We start from the raw sequence: 26870 nt of genomic DNA on the forward strand, positions 1-26870 counted from the left end.
TATATTCTGTATTATTAAAGTCACAGGAGCCTTAGTTGTTAAGTGTTCATAAAGTTGACCTATACTAATAAGAAATGCCAGTTACTTAGTAAGAAAAAGAAGAAAGGAAGCCTGCTGAAGAGCAGCTGAGTTTGTGAATTCTTCCCAAGACATCAACTGGTTACATTAAAACATGTCTTTCTCCAATTTAGATTCCCACACTTGGGAAGTAAATTTATGTGTTTACGATTTGGAGCTGAAAAGCACTTAAAACTCTTAGTATTGAAATTTTAGAATTTAGTTGAGTTGACTCCTAATTATTATGCGCTTCTTATCTGACAGTACTAAAAACATTAAAGTAGAAGCAAATTCTCCATCTGTGAATACAGTCTGTATGAAAAAAGATTTCTTGTTTGCTTATAGCTGATACTGGTTCTGTGATTTTCTGCATTTAGAAGACTTAAATTTAATGACTGCCATTAAGCATAAATGCTGCAGTAGTTAATGCCATGCTCAAACTGTAAATATATCTAGCATTTGTGGGTACTCAATGAGTAATATTCTTCTACACAGGCTCCCAGACTGTGTCTATAAAAGTTTTTTTGGTAGAAAGCAGATGTGTCTATCTGTATTTTATCAGTTAAATCAATACATATACATTTTATCAGTGATATAAACACTGTTTATACATGTATACACAGCCACTTCTCAATAGGTGATATAGAGCTCAATAAAGGAATTAGAAGTGTTACCTTAAATTTTATGAATAGTCTTTTGACAGGCCCATGTTTTAATTTATACACTGAAGGATAATCAAGACTAATTTATGTTGTAATTATTCAGTACAATGTCTGAAATAGATATTAACTTTCACAAAAGTTTTATTTTTAGTAACCTCTGTTTAATCTGCTTAACAAAAGCAGCAGACACACTTTGTACTGTGCTATCCAGTAGAAGCTGATACCAGAAATACTATAGATACTATATACTATATTATGGAGTTTTATTTAAGGTCATCTAATAAGCAGAGAGATTGTGGATTGAAGGACACTGCTCTGATGTCTCGTCAATTTTCTGCTTAATATCTACTTTCCTTGGTGCAGAGATATAAAAACCACCAAAATTTAAGACTTCTACAGAGAAAAATCTATCTGTCTACCTATGGAAAATAAGAAAAGTGTAGCTGGTTGGGTACTGTGTGTGATGTATTGATGGGGTATTTATTATTCCTGGGAATTTATTATTCCTGTGGATGTGTTTCAGTTGTAATTTCAGCAGAAGTTTCTTAGGGCTTCTTGCTTTCAGTATTTCTTGCAAGTTTTTCTTAGAGGGAGATAGTTATAACAATCAATCCTGATTTAGATTTCAAAGTGTAATTATACTTAACTATATATCATCCTATTTCAAAGAATGTGGTTCTCATTGTTAGTACTAAACACATGAATTATGATTGCTTTTATGTTTGGTCCAAGTAAATTTCCCTTAAATCTACCCAATGCATTACACTCCTTGTACTGGGACATTTTTTTTTTTTTCTAATTTCATTTTAAAACAAAATAAAATATCAGCAGGAGTTTTTCTGGGTTTTAGTTTATTTTTATTTTTATTTCTTTTTTAATAACACAAGGGAAATCTGGCCACACATATTACTTTTTTTTCCCAGTTTGAGATGCATCCTGAAGAATTTTTTTTTTTTCTTTCTGTTGGAGAATATGTCATTTTTGTCTGAATTTCAAAAGTCATAATGAGATTGGTGTTCAATGAAAAAACATTTTATAAAACCTCTCATTCACAGTAATGCTTTTACTCTCCTTAGTAGTGTCCCTGCTGAATAAATCATATTTCTAAGCTGGTTTTACAGGTTACTAATGCTTATAAAATGAAAGTACTGATGGATAACAGTGTTATTCAGTATTCCCATGATCATTGCAGAAAATGTTTTGGCTAGACAACAATCATACAACACAGAAAACAGACATGACATCCCTTTGCAAGGGACATATTAAACATTATTATATTTGAGACAGTGGCACTATTATTTTATGTTTTACTTTACTATTTTTCTTTTATATAAATTTAAGAAAAGAGTTAATGTTCTTATCATCTGAACCCTTTGCTTTAAGTGTCAATTATATTAATGTTCTCAAGTATATCCATTACAATAATATCTGCAACCTGTTAGGTGCTATCAAGTTAGAAAAAACCCTTAATTTTTAATATTTCTGTTCTTGGCCACTTTCAATTATTTGGTTAGTTAGTTACTTGAAAAGTACAGCAAAATAAAGGCGCAGTATATGTTAGAATGCAAAGAGATATCTTTGTAGAATGTAGACTGCATATTTTACTGAACAGTCTGTTTAGCTCTGATATTGTATTACATATATCAATTAGATTTGTAGATTTGACTCTCCAGTTTGGTAAAAATTTTCTTTATATAGCTAACCCAAATGAAAATACATGAGTGAAAGGAAAAAACTGCATTATTCCCTTTCTTTTAATATCTCAAAAGTAGTTGTCACTGACTTATGTGCTACATATTTCTGCTTTCCTCCCTTGAAATATGATGGCTGAATTCCATTTTAGCAGGGATTAATTCTGCATTCTTCTACTTCATGGAGTTTATGGCTTCAACCAAACACCAACTCAACATTGCAATAGAAGTAGGTTTAGACATGCACCCTGTAGAGAGCTTCTTTGAAGCTCAGTGCTTAGTGTTACAAAAGCTTTGCTGTTTTAGCAAAGAAAAGAGACAATATTTCAAGTGCTTGCTTGACAGGAGTCATTGCAACATAGGCTGGAAGAAGGTAGCTAATACTGGCTTACAAATTGAATAGCATCACAACACATTTATCAAGGAACGCAAAAATAAAATCCATTGAATTAATACTGATTTTCACTGAGTTCATATAATAGTAGGAGTATAATTTGCAATGAATATCCATAACCTCTCTCCATGGAAACATTAGTTATGATAAAGTACCTGAAATTAATAATGTAACACTTCAGGTTAAGTATTCTTGTAATTTAAAACTGTTCAATTTACAGGTAAAATAGTCACAGTTTAAAGGACTGCCTTAACACACAGTCCCTCCTAAACCTGGCCTAAGGGAACACTTCATAATTTCACTTTTATAGTAGCAACAGTTATACCATCAATTACTAATATTAGTTATGTGAGTATATTAGAAAACAAATAAAATCTGGTTTTACATAGATTTGTGCATATTATTCATGTCACCCTTCAGATACCAAAGATGTGGTTCATTTGACAGGACAGCTACTGCTCCAGGAAGACAAAAAAATCTACTTTGTCTCAGGTACCAGGTCTACCATTCTCATGCCAATGGCCAAGATGCTTCAGCAGGTCCTGGATGGCACCATGTGTAATGTCCCTTAAGACTGCAGGAAATAACTGTTCTCTCTTAGAACCTCTGATGCCACATGATCCTGAATATTGTCCTGGAAAACTCTTCCTGTTGTTGCTGGATCCGTAAGGATGAGGTTAGCTTAGGCATGAGAATGATCTGATATGTGTCTTTAACAGGCACACAGTGAAGGATATTTGTTATAGGCTGCTTGAAGCTATCTCAGAAATTTAGAGCAACACTATGACCCGTGGAGCAGCAGCCAGATGTTCATGGAACAAAAGAGGTGGTTTCATCTTGGTGCAACCAGGAATGGTGCTACTTGGTGAGACAGTGCATCTTGAAAACAAAATTACCCAGATGGGCACAGCTGTATTGTTCATCTTTCATCACAACTCCCCAAATTCAGAGACAGGTCAGAAAGGTAATTGTGTGTTTTGAGAGAAACAAATTAAAGTGATGATGACAGTTACCTAGTGATGACAGAAATACTCCTTCTATTGTGATTTTACTTGTTTAAATTTTGGGACTGCTATCAGGGTAATTTTTTTGGGAGGTTATTGTATTGAAATGGTTTATTTGTTGGATTCTTGTTTTGGGGCTTATTTTACAGCAATCCTACTATATTATTCTTCTCCCTGTCCCATATACTATCATATCTATTTTGGCTTTTTTCCTATTCATGGTGACATACACTGCATCATTTGCTAGTATGAAAATTGGAACAAATAGCCTTTGATGGCAGAGCCACAGCATAAGTGAAAGTTTTGTGTAATCTTTTAGACTATTCTTCACATTTTACATTTCTGTCATGACAGCTTCATTTAAACCTCGTGCAATCTTAGGGGAAAATAGAAATAGGTTATCTTTATTTTTAAATGATGTGACAGGACTAAAATCAAGGAAATGCCTTCCCTAACTGCAAAATTGTATTTTCAAGAAAACTTTTTTCATTACAGAAATATCAGCTATATGTAAAAAGTTTGAGATGTCATTTCAATTAGATAAATGAAAAATTAAATATAAGACATTCCCTAGCTGTCAGTATTTTCAAGCTTTCTGTGCAACTTGTCGGTATGTTCAGCTTTCTGTTACAAAAACTCCATAATGCTTAGAATATTTTTTATTCCCATGAATGAACAAAGATATATAAATTATAGCATTATACCAATGGGAATGGTAGAAAATATAAGAAGAAGATTAATTCTAACATGGCCTCCATGTTAATGAATTTCATGGTGTATGTTGGAATATATAATATGCCATGCTTGGAGTCAGATACAAAAATCATAATTTCCTACTGGTAGGTTTCCAAGGGAAAAAAATGGTGTAGCTTGGTTTGATCTAATTTAAGTTTCATGGTGCACTTGGAAATTAGTCTAAATTCAATGTGGAATATTGCTGACAAATTAAAATCTGGGATTTAAATAAGTTTGTAGCTATTCAGTATGAGATATTGCATCTGTGATATTTTATTAGTGAGTGGAAATAATGTTATATGTAGTAAGGGAGGACAGTTATATCTTCTGCATTATGAATCAGATATCTGCTTACGTAGTTGAATATCAGCTTGATTAATAGAGAAGTCTTGTTTTAAGTTGTTTACATGCAGTAACATTTATAGGGGAACATATTTATAGAAAAGCAGCAAAGTCATCAGGAAACAGCGTGGATTGTACAATATTAACTGCAAATACTTTTTTTTCCTTCTCTAAAATTAAAGAGAAATTCCCATCCCAACCTCCTACTGCTTGGATAGGATATTTTCTCACAGTTTAAGCTCTGAAATTATGAGTGAGAAGAAGGAAATAAAATAATATATTTTGAAGGAAAAAAATCCTTCTGAAACATATGTAATAAATTCTAGTTAGATACTATTACAGGACAGAAAAAAAACCCCATATTCTTTCAAATGCTAGTAATCCATTCAATGTTCCCTACAACCTAAATACTCCAAAGCTGCCACTGAAATTCTATTTTAAAACTGGTTGTCTCCAATTAAGACAATTACTTTATTCCAGATTTACTTTCTTGCAAGAAAAAATGGCGTATTACAAACCTCAAAGGCATGGCACTAATTTGGCCCTGACATGATACAATGGCAAATAGAAGCGTGTAATTGTAGAATAAAACAGCTGTATTCCAAATAATGTACTTTGTATGTCTCTACCTGGTCAAAGTGGGACAAGCAAGTGTGCTATCAGCAGGTATAAGATTACAGTTTATATTACTGAACAAGATATGAGCAAACTGTTTCAAATAAGATAACATATAGATTCTGGTTGAAAACTTAATGGGATTTGTCACAGTCTTCTTGGATATCGTTGACTAGAAAATCATTGGATCTTTGTTTTGGAATTTGTTTTTCTAGAACAGAAATGTGTTGACTTCAAGAAGGCTTTCTAGATCTGCACACAAATGAGAGATCAGCCTTCTATATGTTCTATGGAGGTGCTTCCAAGGGAATCCTTTCCCCCCCTCAAAGGCACACTTACATCAGCTTCCACACTTCCACAAGGGAGATCACTGTTACTCTAAGAAAGAGAGATTGAAAGTCACATTTGTGTGTGCTGCTCAGCTGCTGAAGTTACCAGTCTCAAACATCATGATGTTCCTGAATACTCCACGACATTCCCCTTCGTACATATTCTTCCACTTTCAGGTAACATTTTTCCTAGGCCTTTCCTTCTCCATCTGAGAAGCCTATTCAGAGGTACAATGTGTGATCAGCCTCCTAACTGGTTGTCTCTTTATTAATTGGAGGTCTCAGGATGTGCAATTTCTGTAAAATCCAAGTGTTTCCAAATCCTGAAGTAAATACTATCTAAAAACTCAAAATCTTACCCCAGTATTTTTAATGTAACCAAACCCACATGAATTATTAGTCTACAGAAATTATGTCAGTGGTAATTCAGTAGACCTTCCTCCCCTCATACATAAATTATTAAAACCTTCAGTGAAAATAACTGAAATTCAGTTTACAAACATTCCCCCACCTCCTTGTTTCCTCCTAATAAATTCAGCTGGTGCCTTTCATGCTAATTGGAAATTTTCATTTTAAATGGCTTGTGCCTAACAAAGTTATATATGAAACCAGTTTTTGTAACATGAAGATTTAAATATTTCAGTAATTGGTCCAACAATAACTTCACATATAAAATTTGCGTATTTGGGGAAGTTAAAGTATTTTATTTTCTTTAATTCCTTTAGATGAAAACAGTAAACAAGTTATATTGGAAATATTTACAAAGTCTTTGTTGCATTCAGTAAAAATAATGAGAAATTAAGAAATCCTATTTTCTAAGTTGCATATAATATTTGTAAAATTTATGACTGTTAGTTACATCTTTGCAAATTTGGCCACATATATTTTTATCCATTACATCCTTAATAAATTTCATGCTTCTGAACACAAAAGTAATCTAGCTGATGTTTATGTATCTTTTTTGTTTTATTTAGGTGTTCAGTACCATGTCCTCCACAATTTTTGTGCAATTCCATTTTCCCATTTGTACTACTTTTTTGATCTATCTGACTCATAGGAAATTCTGTGCATATCACAGGTATGCACTTCAGAGTCTAGAAGTTTTCTAAAAGAGATTTTGCTTTAGCAAGGCCAGAAGCAACTGTCCCAGTTGTACTGTAATAACAATAGTAACAATCTTGTATCCTCAGTGAAATAGTTCACTACTGTATTGAACATCTGCTCTATTGCAAGTTTAGACTCTTTTCCTTGTTTTAACAAAGAAACTTTATGACTAGTAATTATATGAAAAGATAGACCTAACGCTCAATAAACTTGTTGCGAATACCTTGTAAGATTTAGAATCTGAGAAGCAAACTCTCAAATATTACCATGTCTTTTCTGTCTTTATTATTATACCTGCGTTTTTTCTTGTAAATATTTATAAATCATGCAAGTCAAAACACTTAGGGATTGCAAACAGAATATGACTTCTGAATGTGAATAATGTGTAGATTTATATATTTAACAATTATTTCCTTGTGTTAAGAACTGAGTCCAAGCCTTAATCTAATACTGTGAGTTATAGCACATAATCTCCACATAACTTTGCTTAGATCGAGGGGAAGGTTGGGGAAGAAATATAGGTAAATTTGGGAGATGGTGGGATATAATAGAATATTGAATGTTGTCTTTAATTAAAATACTGTCATTTATCTCACAGTGACTATCTGATACTTATATTTCCTTCAGTTACTCTTTTGCTTGGAGCTAAATCAGAGAATACAATGCATGAGAAAATAATGATAAATTTTATGATAATCAAAAGACCAACTTTCAGAGTGGAAGATATTTTCCTCCTGTTTCCTTGGTAATTTTTTTTCTGTATTCACAAATTTTTTCCCCATGGAAACAAATTTTTGTCATACAATGGTTTGGAATGGAAAGGATCTCTAAAGATTATCTAATCCGAAGGTTTTGTTATGGGCAGAGAAATTTTTCAGTAAAACAGACTGCCCAAAGCCCCGTCCAATCTTCAGCACTTCCAGGGATGGAGCTTAAAGAGCTTCTCTGAGTAACCTCTTCAAATGCTTCACCATCCTTTCGAAATTTGATCCTTATAGTGAATCGAAATCTTTCCTCTTGTGGTTTAAAAATATTCCCTCTTTTCCTCTCAGTCAAATTTATATTTGATGTGTTTTTAAAGTGGCAAGCAGTTTTTAATCATTTGCTGAGGGTAACTTTGGCCCTTCATCCAGCTTACCGGTGACATTCCCAACTGTATTTTGCAGCTTGTTATTGTCAAAAACATAAGAATTCTGTAGTCTCCAAACTTAGGTAAGGAATTCTTATAACTTATAATTTCCCAGGCAACTGGAAAAGGGTTCTTTTCCTACTTGTTTCATGCCTTGTTATGCTGTTGTTTGGATAACAGATGGTTAGTTGCTTATGAAAGGTATTGCTGTTTAAAGTTGCCCATTCCATTTTTGGGTTTCTAATTGATTTTACTCTTTTACCCTTTAGGGTTTTAAAATTTTATTTTATTCTATTTTTTGTTTATGGTTATTCCCTTCACAGGCATGTAAGCACTCTTTTCCCTGATGTGAAGAGACTCTAAAAATTCCTGAATCAGTGGAAACAATCTACCTGATTTCTTGCAGTGCTCTGAAGTTCTTTTGGTTTTCTCAAAACGTAGGAACTTCCAGATCTATGCAGGAAAGAATTTTTCCAGTGTTACCAATTTCATGGTTTTGTACAATTTATGTTTTTATTGATTTGGATTACATTTTCAAGGACTTAAAAACCACTTCCTCCAAATACATAATTCATTTTTTTAGAAAAACCCAAAAGAAACAAACAAAAAATGATATTTTCAATATTTTCACTTTGAAATGGAAAGCAGTTCATAAGAAGTTTCTTAACTATTGATCTTTGGTCCATAACTTACATCACTTCTATATCCTTAAAAAAAGAAAGAAATTAGGAAATAAATATCAGAACACAACAATCACTGAACAAATGCTACGGGTCTAACAAGGAAAATAAGATAGCAAAAACCAGTAAATCAAATCTGCAGTAGTCTGACACAAACAAAAAAGACTTAGCTCACATAACTGTAATTTTTTTTCTCTTTTAAGGATTTATAATTTATTCTATTATTACCTATTCACATTAACTTTGAAGGAGATATTTTTAAATGTGAACTCCCACTGTTAATGTTCTCAGAACATTTGTAATCCTATCATTTATATATTATTTTTTTTAATGCATATGCACTGTGAGAGGGGATTCAATTTGGTCTGGGTTTGAATTACTGAATTGGAAAATCATTTTTTGTTAATAATTTTAAAAACTGTTGTGTATGATGGGAATAAAAACCAGGTATTTTTATTATTCTTGAGTAAGACTGCATGTGAGTTCCAATGATACTTGATAGCCAGCACTATTTAGCACCTGAATGAATAAACTAGGCAAACCAAAGTGTAGGAAAACTTGGTTCATATATAGCATCTTTATTTTATATGGAAATGGGACAGAGAAGTTGCCCAGGTATTATGAAAAGTAGGAGACAAAAAAAGAGACACAAGCACTGAATGCATTTTCCCAGAGGCGTTTGCTGAGAAAACTCCTATTGCCTGAGCACTGAGTTCTCTCTGAAAAAAATCAGCAAGAAGTTTTTTGTATTATTACTTTTTTCAATAGAATGTTCTGGATTTATTTAATTTTGTTTAACCAGCTAGAAGTTTAATGTCTGCTCTGTTCTTAGATCTTTCTGTAACTAATACAGAAGTGCTAGCTTCAGTCATCGCATCTATATTATATACCTCTCACAATAGTTGATTTTTCATTTCTTTGGGTAAGTGAAGAGCAAACCATAGATTAAGCACATTGTAGAGGACCATGCCCATTAGCATGTTTGTCTCTAACATTTACTGTTGTGCTGCAATGCAAAGTCGACATAATTTTGGACTTGAGTCAGTGTCCTTTTTGCCAATTATGACCACAAATTAATGTGTATTGGCATATATATTGTAACTTGAGTCTTTCTATACTGAAGAAGTTTAGATCTTCCTGGAATATTTTTAAGTGTACAGTTTTCTATTCCTTTGCCTTCAAAACCTAGGATGAAAGTGTCTTTGTTCTACTTGTATGAGTACTTCACCCACATGGTTAGAGTGTAACTTACATGTACGTGTCTCTTAGTATTTAAAGGTAGTAGAATGGCAGGTGTCCAAAGATAAACAGGTTGTGTAAACAGATAAGAATATTTTTTCAGTTTTTTTTCTGGAAAATTATGAGAGATATTAAGAAGAATTGAGTAAACAAATGAGGAAAAAAAGAGATGTTATTGAAATCTCTACTGAAACAGATTATGCAAAAATAACATCAGGTATCAGGAAAATTCACCAATTTGCTTTAACTTTGAAAATTTGGAATCTAACTAGGAAAAGACAGTATTCTCCCATTTGGGAGGAGTAGAGTGTGTAGCTCACAAAATTTCATCTCAGTGCTTCTTAATATTTGGTCAAGTAGAAGAACACACTGCCCACAGCCAGCAGATTTCTGAATCAATACAGAGATCTGGGATTCAGCCTTTCTGGTGGTTTTGAAACTGAGCAATCTACTGAGATAATAATATATGAAGTAACTTTACCAGTATTTTTTCTTCTGGTGTTTTAGCCCAGCTTTGAATCTTAAAGTCTGCCCATATACAGTACCCATGTCAACATTGCCTTGAAAACTAAAAGCCTAGTGCTAGCTGTGGATTCCATTTTTATTGCGTTTTACCCATTTAATTTTCTTTTCTTCAGTGTTTGCTCTGTTGAGGTTCAGTTAAGGTCCTGTATGGGTCAAGGCACAAACCAGCTATGTGAGGAGTCTTCTTAATCTATCCCTTGTTGGGCAGATTTTATCTTGAACTAAATTAAAACTTCATGTTCTCTGCCTAAACCTCTGTGATACTGTTTGTTGATTTGCTGGAGGCTGGGTTTTTTTAAAGACTTGAAAATAACGAAGCATCATTTGTATTCTGCAGGTTGTACAGGGATACAGCTGTATCTGGAACTTGGTTTTATCCCAATCATTCCCACTTAGAAATAGACTAGCATTCTTAAAAAAAAAAAAAAAAAAAAAAAAAAAAAAAAAAAAAAAAAGATAATAATGGATGTTAGGATATTTTGTTTGATAACAATTTTCCTTTAGAATCTAAAATTTGTAATTCAAGCCAAATGTCTCTAATCCCTCAAAATATGACATTTCAGCTCATGTCATAAAGATTAAATTGCCCTCACTATAATTTTATTCCCACTGTCAGGGTGGGACAAAGTTTAAGTAGCAAAAATAATTTTAAAATCCCTTAGTATTTCCTTTTAAATTCTAATTTATTCAAGATCAGTGTTTGTTGTTTATAATATACAATATCAGATAAAACTAATTTTTGAATAGAAGAAATGTAAATACACAAATAAAAGGAAAAATGTTACTTTGCTCTCTCAGATTCTCAATTACCCTTCTTAATTATCTAGTGCATGTAATGTATGATATACATTCACATTGTACAATGTATAAATAAATATAGAATTAGGGATTATTTTAAAAATGCCTGTAAGATCCATAGAATTGAAACCTGAATACTCAAAGCTGTTACATGTGGATTGCATTACAAGATGAGTAATGCGTGAGTTCTCAGAGCAGGATTGCTCTTACCCCATGAATTTGGTTTGGGAGAGCTGTATGCTTGAGTTTCACATGCCTCCAAAGTAAGGGAGCAGAAGCATCTCACGCCATTGTCATCCCTGCCTCTCTCAGTGCTTCAGGCATCTGAGGCCACACCTGACTGAATGGTTATTCCCATGATAATCAAATTTGGCCTAGTAGCACATAATTTATCTGCCAATCCTCAGGTAAGCCATCAACACATTGCTGATGAATTCAACTTTCAGAAAAGTAAGATGGGAAAATGTGTGTGCATGTGTATGCACATGCTTTGCTTTGTATATGTGTATGAAAGCTTGCACCTCACAGAAACCCAGGTGAACTTTTCTGATGTAAATGTCTGCATTTATTTTAATTTGAAATCTCTTTCTCAAAAAATGTAATGGGATCTGTGGAAATAGCAGTGTCAATAAAGAATATTTCTCAGTATTTTACAAAGGGGATAGATAAGTATGATAAATGGGGGAGCTTCAACTAGCTCAGACTAAAATGTGTGTTGTTTGGAGTGCTGTTGGATAACAAAACATGTTCTATTTTATAACTAGCAGAAAATGCCACAGAAGATGTCCCGACCTTTATTGTGGTTAGTACATACTTGATATCTTTAAATGTTTTCTTCTGTGTCTGTTCCTCTGCCTCTGTTTTGGGCACTGCCATCACCTAGAGTTGTGTGCCCCTGCAGACGTCTGGTCCTGCTGAAGAAAGAGGCTGCAGAATGCTGGCAGCCCTTCAGTCTCCAATCACTGTGACATGGGAGCTGTGTAAGCATGTGGCTTGTTAAGCGTTCACAGTTTCATATGGTAAAGCATCCTGTAACTTACTTAAAAGGGAGAGCATTGGTTGTTTTCCTTTCATCACCATGATTTTCTGTTCTGAATCGTTCTGTTTATAAATCTGTCTCAGAAGGAATGAGCAGCACATCAGACTAAACTCATAAGGCCACAAAATGTGATGGTGACACTTGAGCCATGATACCTAATCAGTGATGCTGCAGTTTTGGCTGAAAAAGAGTTAGACATCAAGAATTTAAAGAAAAGAGACCTCAGAACTATAAAAACTATTGAAGGATTATCTTTGCTGATGAAAATTTTAAACTCAGCTTCCATGAATTTGTTCCTTTTATAAGGCAGAATAAGAAAAAAAATGCTAATTGAAGCCAATGAGAGTTTTTATCTCTAAAGTACTAATTGCAGAGCAGGTGTAAGAGAAGTAATACCAAATGTGAAGTTTTTAATGTTATTTTATGAGGTTCATGAAATAAAGGATGTTTCAGGCAAAATAGGAGGTTGTGTGTACATATACAATATCTTCAGAATACACTGTACTCACAGAATAATAACTGGCATATGATTTTTATGCTCTACATGTTACTACTCCCTACAAAGTATTTTGTAAGTCCATCCTAACTAAATGTTAGTGAATAAGCATGTTGTCAGATCTTCACTTTGGAATGCCTTTTTCTCCATCAAAATGAATCTAACATTTACATCACAAATTAATTTAGTCAATCCACAGAAAAAATTATAATTACACTAAAATAAATTAAAAATCAACAATTACCCTGTTCAATGTAATTTAATGTCTACATAATGTGCAATTTTAAACCAGCAGTCAAAACAATACATTTTCATAAGGAGTTTTTTATCAAACATGTTCAGTCTCAAGTAAATGAATCTTTGGCATCTTGCTGTAAAATTACACACCAGAAGACCAGACACATTATGAATTCAGTGACAAAACTCACTTCATTATAATTTATTGCCTATCAGATACTATAACCTACTTTGGAAGACATTTTGGAAGAGCAATCAATTATGGAAGGCACCATCTGACAGTCTGAATACTATATAAAACATTAGTCAAAATATTTTAATTTCAGGACATAAAGTCAATTCTTTTTTCAGAAACCACAAGTTTTGATCAAAAGTTTTCAAATCTCTGTAGGAACCTGCAATATGCCAAAACATGTGTGTATGTGTATATGTCACAGAAAAAAAAACACCACACGTTTTATTTACGTATTAGGAAAACTGTATGTAAAAATCAAGTGTTCAAAAGAGGGAAATTTAGATACAGGAAATTTGAACTATTCTAGTCTCCATGATCTAACAATGTCAGGATAAATTTGTGATGACCAGTGAATATAGGCAAAAAAAAAAAAAAAAAAAAAAAACAAAAAAAAAAAAAAAAAAAAAAACAAAAAATCCAGGATTTTTTCATATATTATAGGTAAGGAAAAAATTGCACTCCTGGAATCTTGTCTACTCTTCCAAACTATTAAGGCCAACACTAAAATATTTATTTCTCAGAAGAGAAATTAAAAAAGAGAAAATTTTTACTTGTTGCGTGTTCTGGAAGTAATGAAACTCCAGTCTTTGGTTTTCTTTGCTAAATAATAATGGATGCTTCTCTGAAAACAGTTTTTTTCCCACCATAACAGAGAACAAGCTGATAGGTACACTCTGAGAACAGGAATGTTCTGACTGAGCTCAGAGAGCATACAGGGGGCACAATCAAATAGCAGTCATAATTAGTATTATGATTGTGATAATTCATGACAATGATAATATTTTTTTGTAGATTTTTTTTCTTTCATGGATAGTTTATGATTTGGGAATAATGTGAACCTAGAAAAGTACAAAAACTGTCTGAAAAGGAAAATTTCAAACCCAAATCAATATTCTTCTCTGCTTGTCATTGCCATTACTGATATTGATTTACTTCATAAAACAGATTTTTATTATGAACTAAAGGTGTTTCCAAGGTGATAGGGATAGTGGTGAGGATGGGGAACTTATCACTGAGGAACAGAGGGAGTAATCTTAATAGATATTACCTGTAGGTATATATTTGTATTATATTTAGAATAGATATATATACGTGGATATGTATATTATTTATATAAATATTTATAAAATACATGTTCATAAACTCAGGCATCTTTTCCTTGATTCCTAGATTTCAGAATGATTTAGTGATAGAAACATTTCTACTGACATGAATAAAAGAGTGTAGTTTCTAGTACTTAGGCTAGAAGAAGTAAACATTTGAAAATGGAAACCCTGAAGGCTCTAAACCATTACACAAACAGAGAGAATTGAAAATGCATTTCTAAAATGCATGTTGTTGACAATTTCAATTCCTTTAGTCATATGACCCACATGTCCAGCAGGGATTTTTCACAGAATCCCATTAAAAAGATTCCCCTCTTGGGAACAAAAAGAACATCTAAGGCCTTAGGACAGCAGTAACTCTAATTTGCAATAGAATCTTAGGGCATATTCTTCTTCTCTCTCCTTATAAAATATATTGCTAGCACTCCAGAAGTAATAAACCTACCTAAACCAGACAGTAAGAGCAACAGATATGTTATTTAGACTGAATTGAATTTATGCTGAAAACTGTGGCTATGCAGATTTTTATAATGAAAAGTTAAATTTTTAAACTTCTTGAGCAACAGTTATGGTAACATATGCTGTGATCTGTCACGGGGTTATATGCTATTTAAAGGGCACACTTTATAAACCTCTACAGTATAGAAACATGTTTGACTTCTCAGGAAATTACCCCTTTATGTAAATAAATAAATACCTAAATAAATGTATATGTGACACACAGAATTAGAATGAGTGTGTGTGTGTGTGTGTGTGTGTGTGTGTGTGTGTGTGTGTTTGTGTGTGTTTGTGTGTGTATATAACTGCACGTATTTTTTGTTTAACACTGATTTCCATAAGAGATTTATTTGCTGAAATACTGTTGCAAAAATGCTTACTCTACAGATTATTTTTTAAGAAAATTGTTTCTTCCCCTCTCTCATGCTATCAAATACAACTTGAACACCCACTAACTGAGCAACTAACTGGTTGAAAGGAGAAATAAGGATTTGGTGTTGCATAAGGTCCAGGAAAACATAATTTTTCCTGCTAAATATAGAAATTGGTGGGAAATAACATAGCATGCCAAGGTGTAGCTTTGTCAGCTCAACATTTTAGCTCTTCATCAGAGTGAGGTGGTTGTTGGCATACAGTGGAGTTTCTTTGAAGATAGATAGCTGCTTGATCTCTCACCTTCTGGAAACTTCTCCAATTTTAATAAGTGGAAAATAAAACAGCAGTTTTGTGATACTTCAATGTAAAATTATAAAAAAGACTCATTGCAAATATAAGTTTTAGGGCTAATGCACATGCCAGAGTAGTGCTCTATCAATTCTTTTTCATCTACATTAGCCTAGCAGTGCTAAATTCTAATGAAAATAAAAATCCAAGCATCTTTTTACTCATATTCAGATCAGGAGATAGTGCCAAAACAAGAACCAAGGCAGAGGAGACATATAGGAAGATAGATAAGAATTAATCCCCATGATTAACAAAAGTACCTCACTCTTTAGACTTCTTTCACATGTGTGTTCAGAATGGGGTTTGGGTCTTTTTGAGACAAAAAAAAAAAGTATTTCAGCACGAAATTCAGGGCACTGAATGGAAACCAGGCAGAAGCAGCAATGGCAAAGTCCCACAGCTGGGGCCAGCCCAGCCGCCGGGCACGGTCTCAGCATGTCCTGCCTTGGCAGGAACTGAAACTTCAGCCAGCATCTGATAGAGCAGCAGGTTACTGAGGGGAATCAGTACAGCAGCAGATGTGTGTTAGGAGAGACCTGGCAGGCTATGTGTCATTCAAAAACTGGCAGGAAAATTCACTGAACAGAGCCAGGACTTTGCCTGGGAAACCATTGAAAAGATGAAGAGGGAAGGGGTTATATCCAGGCTGAATAGTAACATTTCAACTGTCGAGTTTTCTTTACTCTCTTTGACCATAATTGAACATAATGACTACTAATAAATTCCTAGTGAAAGAGAATCCCTTGCACATATAACAGAGTCTCTGGCCCTCTTCATTTGAAAATAAAGTGGTATCCTGTAGATAAACACACATACATTTTTAATGCATGGCAAAGTTTTTTACTTGCCAAAGGGATTTCTCACTGTTACGGGGGAAATATTTGTGTCATAGTGTTTGTCATGCTGGAAATAAAACCAGCTTTTGTGAAGAAGCAACCATTAAACCACTAAACGGACTACTATTCCTCTTACCCCTGCTTGGCTTACCTAACTACCTGTCCTACAATATCATTCTCTCTCTTTAGTGATTGCTTTTCCTCTAGGGATCTGTGCATATCAGATATTTACTGTCATACTGACTAAAATTAATTTCCCAGAAATTTGCAAAGCAATTATATTCCTAACATTTGTGAAAGAGATCAGAATATGCAAAACATACAAATAGAATGTAATTAAAAGCTGTTTCAGGAAGGTTCTGTTGGCATCCCACCTCCCTACACACCAAGATTATTTTTTTAATCTCAAAGCCTCAGCTGATCTTTTTGTAGGTTGTATTGTCATAAAGAAAAATAGATGAAAGGGTCCATTGAACCAATTTAGATTTGAAAAGAAATAAAAACATTTGGTTTCCAGACAGATAACCACATTAATCTTACGCTAAAGGACAGAGATGCCATATCTCAAGGTCAAGATTTAGCCTTTCTATAATATAGGATGATTCTTTGCTACAATCTTGTCACACTATAAAATATAAATCTAAATCTGTAAAATATAAATCATATGCTGTAAATAAAAAGTACTGACTCAGTACCCTATAGAGTTTTTAATTTTTGCTTTCTTTCTTCTTTCTATCACAAATCATTTTGCCTGTTCCTCATTCAGAAACTCACTATCTACACTTTGGTAATGGGACTTGTTAACTCTTTGGAAAGACACCCTAATTTGTAATTTTTAAAAGTGATTATAGTTATATCTTAAGCACTCTCAAGTCTCCAATGTTACCTCTAACTGCTGCTAGAGAAACAGAGTGAATATTTTTTAGCCCATGTCATATCTACCAACAGCTGGGAAATGTCTTGAATAGCCTCAGGTGTCTCTGGTCACATTAGTTTTAAATAGATAAATCTGTTCCTTTGTATCTGCTAGACGATAATTTGATTACTTTATAGGATCAAGTGGTTCATGAAAAAATATTAAAAAATTATATATACATGCATCATCTTTCTTTCCTGCTGAAGTATGGTCCCTCAGAAAACTGAGATAGTTTGTCAAAAACCAACTACAGTTGAAAAGATCAACCTTTTCTCTGCCTTCATAAAGATAATTAATTTCTCAAAGTGTGACTCAGTAAAAAGAGAGAGCTTTTGTATTATTATTTTCTTTTGCCAGACATTTCACAAAATTTATAAAGCTACTTATTTCTTATTCCCTAGTCCTGGTCAGAGCTAAATCAGAAAACCTACATATTTACCTCCTGTGGTATAAATGTTTTCTTCAGAGACATTTATGAAAAATTTGAGGAAATTGAATCTTAGAAACATGGATAGTTTAGATTTTGAAACTCACTCATGTGTGCCTCTACCTTTGTGGTTATGTGTCAGCGATTTATTTCTTTGTTAAGCCTGTTTAATATGGCTATCTTTTTTCTTTTCTAATTAGAACTGATCAATTTCACTTTCTTTCTTTTTTTAAACAGGTTACTATAAAATCAGCTGCTGTTATCCTATCACTCTGTACGGTTACAGCATGTTTGAATACTGTATTTTTACATATATGTGTATTATAGTTTAGTGCAGTAGTTTCATCTGTGAATTAATCTGCTGTCCTTGAATGTTTTTACACAGTTTTTTTCATTACATGAAAAGAGAGAATTTTATTTCCACTTTTCTTAGTTTCTGTACTATCAGATAATGAAATGTGAGGGAGTCTTATCAGAGAACTAAAAAGGCAAATACTTCATTTTAAGAAAAAAATTTAATAAGTACAGTATGTCCCTTGATGTACTTAGTTCTAGGATGTTTTTCATGGAAACAATGGGTTGTGATAACCGAATAATTGCATAACGATTGTTATTTGGATCATGCTTTCTACTTTCAAAGTCAGGCTTCTACCAGGATCTGCAAAGTTAAATTTGCTTTCAAGTCACTGTTTTTTATAGTTAAAAGTTCTAAGCTAGACAGCAGTGTTGTTTGGGCTTCTGTATTCAAAATCAATCATAAATATGCGCATTCACTTACAGATACAATTATTTTCTCATCTAAATATTTTTGATATCATAATAATAAACAGAAAGTCACAAACCAATATATGTTGCATTTGAAAAGAACTTGGACTTACATTGAAGATATGTTTTATTTTTCTTCTGGCTAACAGCTATATTTTTTAGGTTGTGCTATCAGGATGAAATATACATTAACTTACATTAAGCAACATAGTACATGTCATATTCAGATTCCTTCACAACTGTGTTTTTGAAGATAGGTAGATAGATACATATGTATCAGATGTGTCTGTTTCAGTCAAAATGTGTCCCAGATTACGTCACTTTAAATGATGTTTTAAAATTACAGAATAGGGGATTTTTTTTATTTTTTAAAAGTTCGTATTTTTAAAATCATTGAATCAGCTTAGTTTTGTTCCTTTGCAAATGTATCTTATTGCCTGGTGAGTATCCAATATGCTCAAGGAAGTGTTTGATTGGCTTTCAAAGTTAATGCTAAACATGGAATGAAACTTTCCTTCTCTCTAAATTGCAGATTTTGCTACTCTATACATAAAGCCATCATTTCTGACTAAATGTGAATACTTTGCTCCTTAAGCCAGTCTGATAATTTCCCAGGGATACATTTTACTGTTCACAGTAGTTTTATTAGCATTTTACCTGGTTATGTGACAGAAAGCTGTCTTCTCATTCATGTTTAGTGTATAGATTACATGCCCTTGCATTACAGTTATCACTTCAATTGAAAATAGCTTAGGTAAATCAGGTAAAAAAGAAAGATCTGGAAAATATATATTGACCATATTTCCAGTTGACTGCGAAGTATTCAAACACAAGAGACTTTTAGCTGGATTTCTATCTACTCTCAACTATTCATACTGTAAAACTGGACACAGGGCTAAGTATTTCTGAAAACTTAAACCACCTGAAATTAAATGGATGCATACAATTGTCACTAAGTATTCCTTTTCTCTCTATATTTGTCAAACATTGACAATTGGTACCATTAGTTTTCAAAGTGGAAAAATGTTTGTGGCAAAGTAGACACCTAACAGATGTAGAATATTGGGTCCAGCTCTATGGTGCTGTTAAAAGTATTAGGATGCAGTACTAATCCCAGCAGCAGAATCCCACCTTACCTCTTTAAAAAATAATGTATGTGACTGAGAGTAATACTGCAGCATTTCATTAATTAATTAATTAATTCATTCATTCATTCATTCATTCATTCATTCATTCAAAAAGTGAAGGGAAAACAGCAAAGAGGAAATATAAATTTGAATTAATATATATACATATATATACCCATACAGAACAGGTAAAAAACCAATGACAGAGAAAGATAATTCTTTGAGAGAGAGGCTTTTTGAATATATTCAGTCTTTTATTTGTAAAAGTATCTTCATTTATTTCCAGCTGGATGGTCAGTTGATAATGAGTGATGCAGAACTATAATCTGAGATATGCAGAATGCCAAAAGCTACTAAAACCCTCCCTTATTAAGTTGTTTTCTTATGATGCAAATTGTTGCTACCACAAGTGCCAATCTATTTGAGCTGCTTCTTGTTTTGAGTCTGCTGGGATTTTGTGCTTTTAGTACTTCAAAACATGATGAGTTATATGGACAGAGAAGATGCGCCACAAAACTGGCCACCATTAAAAAAACTCCCAAAGGATGATAGGCTTGTAAGATTTATAGAATGAGAGTCTCATTAAAAGCTTGTGTGTAATACAAAAAGTAGTTTTTTTGTTTTGCTTAATTTTTGCTTTATTTGTATCTCCTGTAAAAATGCATCTACCTTTTATTGTTTGTGCTTGAGTTTTGCAAACTTTTCTTTGTTCTTCCCTTACTCTGATACACTATGATTTAAAAAAAATTCCATTTACTCTGGATATAGACTCTCCCTAAAAGTGTACCTGCTTTTATAATATTCAACCACATGGTGCATTCATTCCTTCAAGTATCTGAGAAATATGATGGTCTAACTTGGGTCATTCAAAAATTCTCCAAAATTTTTCCAAACGTTTTTCAACATACAGAAAAGTACAGTAAGAAAATGTCTTGAATATTTTAAATAAATAAATAATGTATTTTTTTAAAAATACATGCGTAATTTTTGCTATGTTCATATGACTGAAGCCTCATGACAACAACTATTCTGTAAATACAAGAGTCAGAGTAAAATATTCTCCCTATCAGTGATTTTATGACTTTGAATACAAAGTCATATCTTCAAAGCTAGAAAGTGATAATGTGAAGCATTTTTAGGTACAAAATTTGCACTAAAATGTAAAAATTATGCATTAGGTTTTTGACCAAAAAAACCCCAGAAGACTCCAACCCAAATATTATGGAATATGTCTCTCATAAAATTGTGCAAGGTCACTTTCCTTGTTTTGATGAAATAACCTATTGCATTCTACCAGATAGACTGTTGGGAAAACAGCCTTGATTCAATACTTTGTTTTTAATATTTCCTTTATTGCAACCATTGCTTTGAATTTTCTGGACCCTTCAAGTATACACTAGCCATCTACATTACACTCAACCAATTTTGATCACCAGCGCCATGATTATTTCATTCTCCTGCTTTCAGTAAAAACTTTGATAGCAAGAAGATCAAGTGTGCCTTTTTCTCTGGCTAAGTTCTTCAACATCTTTTCTAATAATGCATCCCTCTCTTTCATAAAGAGTGCATTTTTTACTGAGTGGGTCAGAATTATTTATTTTACTTAATTCTGAGTGGGTCAGAATTAAGAGCTTACACACAGATAAAATTCCAAAAAGTGACCTAAGGATTTTTCAGAAATGCATATGTCTGAATATTACAGGCACATTTTAGGGGGCAAAAGTTCTAACAACTTTAGCATCCATTAATTCTTTATTTTTTAAAATACATTTAATAATGTTTATCATATAAACAAGGTAAGTTCTCTGTTTTCTCGAATTCCCTTTCCATTGGCATTTTAAAGCTTTGGAAATAAGTGTTTGCCTTAATCTCTAGCTTAATTCTGTTTTTATCAATTATGTATGGATCTTGCTCTCTGATGATCAAGTGATATGAAACATCAAACTAAGTTTTTATTGTGCTAATGAGATAGAACTATCTGACATCTAATGACTTCTATGTCTCCTTGAATTATTCTATATCTCACTTTGTGTACAGATAATTTAGATGACTGATAATCATTCTTTGTCATTTTTGCATTACAAAAACCCCTCCTCTCCTTTTGTCTGTAAGAATAAGTCAATCATTGAATTTTGTGAAGATCTTTTCTTTCTTTCTTTCTTAACCTACGTTAGAGTGTACTAACTCAACTTATTTTGAATTCATGTATAGCTTGAATACTATTCAAATTAGACTTCAATTATGCTATCATTGTACAACTGATGATAGTGTTCATTATTAAATGTATATAATCACATGAAAGAAATATTTGAAAGAATTTAAATATGAGGTATAATTTTCCATGTTATTTTTCATGTTTGAGAATGTCCCTTATACACTGAAATTTATCTCAAATGAATCAAGAATACAGACTGAGGTGTTTCATCTTTAGCCTGCTTGATTTTGTCCTGGTGATGTGGTAAACATTATACTGAAAAAAGGTGGTAGCTGCTCAAAGGAAAAGATGAAAAAAGAGAGATTTGAACTAAAGACAAGGGACTTGATCAGTTTTGTTCCAGTCAGAAATAGCATCACAAATACTTCTTGAAGTTGGGTTTGTCTCACCCAACTTTATTACATAGCTACAGTTTGAACTAGTTGGTTAGGTCCCTTTTAATACAAAGAAATTAGTACTTGCAATCTCTTTACAAAAATATATTAGGAAGGAAAGAAGAGCTCCTTGGAAAGCCTTGTTTCCTTACACTGCCTGAAGCAAGAGACCAGAAAAATGGATGCCTTTAGGTGACTTAGGTAAGCTTTAGGTAAGCTTAGGTTAGATAAACAAAAATAGACAAAAGAATTCTGAGAAAAACAGAAAAAATAAGAGGGGATATTTAGAAACTTGATTAAAAATTAAAAAAAAAATTAAAAGAAAAGGGAAAACATGTGTCCAAATCTAATGGCAAGAAATATTAGTTCTATGTATGCTAGAAAGTCGGAGTCAATAAAATGAGAAGATTCTGAGAAATGAGAAAAGAAGTAGCAATAATATTGTCAGTATTCGACTCTCAGATGTCTTCATCCTCATTAAATGAGCTACTTTGCATAACAGCACAGCTTCCCTCAAATGGAATAGGAATATGAATACAGGCCATGCTCTTTTCAAACAACTGCGGTAGAAGTAAGGAATTCTGCCAAGTGCCATGCACTTAAACCACTATTTAACATGACAATAATGCTACTTGGAAATAATCTTTTGTTGTTCTTATCAAACTATTCTACTAATTGATTATTCAAAGGGTTCACAGCCATCAATGAAGGGGAATTATTTTGGTTGGTGTTGTTGGTTTTGATTTGGCTTTTTTTGTTCTTCATTCTATTTAATTTATAAATGAACATTTATATTTATATTTATATTTATATTTATATTTATATTTATATTTATATTTAGCAAGAAATCTTTCATTCAACACATTCACAATTAAAATTTGGTTTGATTTTTATCAAAGCAGTATGTTGTATAAGTAAATTCAAAATGTCTTTTTTTGGGGTTATAGTTATTTATTTAAAAGTATTCATGCCTAAAATATTTTATTTAGTCCAAAGTCAGTGTCTTCAAGAACTCTGAGTTCTCTGAGTGCTTAGACCAAGAAACAAAGGAATCCTCTCCAGGATGAAGCTAATATATTAGTCAATAATATTTCTGCACTTGCACTGGAACTTCATAGGTTGGTTTGAACACTAATTACACAGACAGAAGAATAAAAGGTCTTCCAAGATTTTTCAGGAAGGTTCGCTTAAAAAACTCTTTTGATTTTGATTCAATACATAAAAGCCCCACAAATGCTCACACACACACAAAAAAAGAAAGTATTCATAAAAACAATAAAAACAAAACCCTGGTATTTTCATGAAATCAGTGTTGTGTTCAATAATTCAATAGTTCAATAACTTTTTTCTTCACCTGGGCCTGTGGGAACCATGAAGACAGTCTGGCCATATATTAGCTGAAGTAACTCCTTGCCACTGCAGTCTCTGCAAGTGCTTGTGGCTGTTTGGTTTCTCCTTTTCCAAAGGCACATAGCAGTTTAGCCTCTTGAGGACTCCAGTGGTTTGAATGCTTCATTGGCTTAGCACATGGAATCAGAAATAAATTATTGTCTTCCTTCTTCATTTTGACCCTAAGACTGTCAGTGTTCAATGAAGGAATAGGCATCATCAGGCAACTGTGGAAAGGATTCAGCAATCAGAAGGGTTCCATCTCCACAGGATACTTTCCCAGGGGGGGCATTCCAGAATGTACCTTGAAGGATGGTCCTTCTTTTGATTATTACTGTAAATAAAATTATATAACATCCATTTTGTGTTATAATAATATAATAAATAATATAACCATAACAATATTTAGTGACTGTTGCTTCTTGAGATAAACTATATTTCCATATTAAATAAAAATGCCATGTATTTTAATATTGTGAAGTACAAATCTCCACTCATGTCTTTACCTTCTAGACAATATATTTTAGTACCTAGAGAACTGGTTTCCTACATTTCTGATGTATACCTAAAATGTTCTCCAAAGTATTTTTATAAAGATACAGAATAAGAAGGAATGGCTGGGTGAAATGTGTTTCCCTGTATATTAAAAAGAGCATTACAGGTTGGTGAATCATTTCTTTACCTGATTTTTATTTTAAATACATTGGATGGTTTTTATTCACAACTATTCTCCATTTTTTTTGTTTTGCCATATTGGTGGTCTTTCTGCAGTTATTTTTGAATATCCATCTCACGTAAGGAAAAATGCAGCTTGTTCTACAAAATGTTCAAGTTTCTAATTAGGAAAAATGAATTGCACTTATAGTACATCCCCAGATTGTATTAATATTTCATTTCTTAGCTTCCTACATAAAGGATTAATCAGAGGAAAACTTGTTCTGAATACTAATAAATCAAAATAGGAAATATTGCAAAGGTATTTCTAAATTACTTGTAAGGGTTATATTGACAGGCAAAACCCCCAGAAAACTAGCGTATCATATCTCTATGCAAAATAAATATTTCTAATTTTCATCTCTTTAAAATAAAACCTTTGTATTGAAATATTTCAGGTTGTAGTTACAAAAAAAAAAATCCCAAATTTTCTGATTAACTCTTTGTCCTTTAGTTGATATGGCCAACTACATACAAAAGAAATGTCTTCAGTTTTATTTAATACTAATTATTCTGGCAAAAATCCTGAAATAGTAAAATTTCCCTTACTATGGTTTCAACAAGGTAGACATGGTCATAGGAATTTTCCAACTTACACAATTCAAGCATTGCATTGAGAATATTTGATTCTGATCAGTGGGTAATGCAAACCATGAAAACATCTCTCAGATACTTTTTTTTTCTCACTGTCATTTCACCTCTCTCTCTCAGCCGTCATCCTGGGATTCTGGTTAGGCTGGGTTGAATTCCTAGTTTTAATACATTTATAATGCAGGTTTTATGTTTCAGAGAGGCTTGGGTAACGTATTTCTTTGTTGCTCCAGAAACACAAAGAACTAGATTCTACTTGCAATTAATTAGTTGAAATTCACTCATTTAAAATTCATGTCAAGCTGACATTCTGTAATGAATCTTCTTTCTATGTGAGGATTTGGGAAAGAAGTGTAGTCAAGGTGATATAATTTATAGGTGCTTAATTTAATTCACTGGCAGCAAATCTGTCATCTCCCCATGGTGTCTTTCAGCCTAAGACCTGAACTTTAAAAGATGTTTAAAGATTTTGTTTCTTTTTGGTTAGGTTAAATTATTTGTATCCTCTCCTTCAGCTTTCATTGTTGCAAGCTTTAAGGTGTTCCCTTTATAGCCAGAATATTTGAAGAGACTTAACAAAAAGCTTTGTCACTGCAGAAATAGAGAAATATCTTTATTTTTATCCTTATCTCTTTTAAATGTGCCAGATAACTGCTGTCTAACTATTGGACATCCATTACTAAGTGTCCTAAATTTTAAAGCTTTTTTTATTTCACTGCTGCAATTTAAATGAAACAAAATCTTTGTCCAGTTAACACATGGGTTAGAAAAGTCCAGGCATATATATCAGAAGAGAGGAACTGAGGAGGAACACAGTTTAGCAGAGTAGCTTGATGAAATAGCAGTTGTGAAAATTGGTTCAACATACAGATTATTCAGTTTTGTGATAAGGAAAAATACCCAACACATAGAAGCATAGATTTTTTGAAAAACACCAAAAGTTAAATAATAACCCTAACAGTACAGACTTTATCAGCAAAAGAAAGGTCGACAGAATCAATAGATGAATAAATTTTTTTATTAGATTGTTGCTATTACAAACTTAAATGGTATGACATCTTTTTTATATATTTTAGCATTAGTATTTTGACTCAGAAAAAAAACAAGAAATGGAAAAGTCATATATAACACCGTAGACCTAAGGATTCTGCAAGGCCAAGGATTATTATGGTATGTAGGGGGGACGACAAAAAATTTCTGCAACATTTTAAGCACATACTCAAAACGTGTAATTAAGTTATTTTTAACACAGACAATCACCTCAATCTGAGAAGTAAAGGCATTATCTTGCCAACTGCTAAGCCACTGTCTAAAGGGGAAGATTAGTGACTTGTTCTCACTGTAAGGATATGTATTTTTACATTACTGTGTTGAAAAATCATGAAAAATTACTGTTATCAGTGTTCTGTGCCAAATCAACCTGCTGTAAAAACTAGTGTGTTTGGAGGTGAGCTGATAGATCTGTTTGGAGGTGAGTTGATAGATCTGTTTGGAGGTGAGTTTCACAAGAATGAATTATGCACAGCACACCACAGGACTTTCCTGCATTAGTTGTGACTCAAATCAGGGAAGAGGATATTTAATTTTTATTTTGGATTGTTATTATCAATATGACAATTTTTGAGAGCAGAAAGTTACCTTTAGTTCACTAGTTACAATACCGTCAGTATGTTAAAGATAATTTGTTTGTTTTTTTGGCAAAAATGAGCTTTATCTCAATAAATTTCAGCAGATTTGAGAAGGTGATAAATGCAATTAACTATGAAGTTTTAGCAGCAGGTTCTGGGAGATTGTGTTTATTAAGCTTGTTGGTCTTTCTTGTGTAGAGCTTCAAATACTCAGAATTTTTCATTCTATCTAGGCACAATACAGAATTTA

Source organism: Passer domesticus, chromosome 2 (assembly GCF_036417665.1).
Source record: "Passer domesticus isolate bPasDom1 chromosome 2, bPasDom1.hap1, whole genome shotgun sequence".
NCBI classification, from domain to species: Eukaryota; Metazoa; Chordata; class Aves; order Passeriformes; family Passeridae; genus Passer; species Passer domesticus.